This window comes from Heptranchias perlo, unplaced genomic scaffold (genome assembly GCF_035084215.1).
Source record: "Heptranchias perlo isolate sHepPer1 unplaced genomic scaffold, sHepPer1.hap1 HAP1_SCAFFOLD_73, whole genome shotgun sequence".
NCBI lineage: Eukaryota > Metazoa > Chordata > Chondrichthyes > Hexanchiformes > Hexanchidae > Heptranchias > Heptranchias perlo.
Genome location: NW_027139761.1, coordinates 1315555 through 1316599, shown reverse-complemented (window position 1 = coordinate 1316599; position 1045 = coordinate 1315555). Strand labels below are relative to the sequence as shown.

The 1045-nt window shown below is 50.9% G+C and overlaps 1 non-coding gene across 1 annotated transcript; it reads left to right on the top strand.

Annotated features, from left to right (window-relative positions):
• Positions 1-723: 723 nt before the first annotated feature.
• On the top strand, positions 724-795 carry trnag-ucc (transfer RNA glycine (anticodon UCC)). Its single transcript has one exon. It is a non-coding gene; the product is annotated as a tRNA-Gly (tRNA).
• The last annotated feature ends 250 nt before the right edge of the window (positions 796-1045 follow it).

The window sequence follows — 1045 nt, the reverse complement described above, 5'->3', positions numbered from 1 at the left end:
TTCAGCCGTCAGATACTCGAGCACAGCAGCCAGATAGACCGGGGCTCAGGCACCCACACGTTCAGCGTAGTTGCCCTTTCGCAGAAGCCTGTGAACACGGCCCACAGGGAACTGCAGTCCGGCCCGGGATGAACGAGACTTGGCCTTGGACCGAGCTTTACAGCCGGTTTTTCCTCTTCCAGACATTTCCACAATCTCACAAATACTTTCACACAGAATAAAGAAATCCTCCAGCACTCGCCCGACTTATACCTTCTGGGGGAATACAGTGGGGGCATTTGTGATGTGTCTCTCTCAGAGTGTTTACACTGCCCGCTCACCCTCACTGATAACCTATCTTTCAACTGTTGTAATATTGTCCTTTAGCAATATTGCTGCTCCTCCTCCTTTCCCTATTTCCTTGTCCTTTCTAAAGATCTTATAGACTTGAATATTAAGCTGCCATTCGTGCCCAGTTGGTAGTCAGGACCCCGTAATCATGTAATGTAATTATTTAACCTCACTGAATGTGTAATGCGGCCGATATAAGGTGAAGAATTACTGGCTGTTGTGTTGTTTCCATTGATTGGGGGTTGGCGACATCTACTGGTCGAAAACGGGAACTGCAAAAGAGCGAGAAAGGATCGGTCAGAAACCAGTTGAAATGAAGAACAGAATGCAACAGCCTACAGTGTCTGTTCAGGATCTGATGTTTAGGAACTATTTTAGTGCGCTGAATTGTCAGCGATGGTGGTATAGTGGTGAGCATAGCTGCCTTCCAAGCAGTTGACCCGGGTTCGATTCCCGGCCATCGCAATTAAGTGTTCTTATGAGTTTAATTCCTTCAGAAACTCGAAGTTTGCAATCGAATTTGATGCAGTTCAGTTGTACATTGGGCGTCATTTTAGCACCCGCCATCGGGTGCGTTCCTGGTCGGGGGGGGGGGCTCCGAAAATCGGAGAATCCCGGCGCGTGACCGGAGCCCGCCCTCGAACCCGCGCACTTCCGGGTTCCCCGCTGACGCGCCGGCGTGCGCGCGCAGCCCCCGCTGGTGGGAATCCCGCAG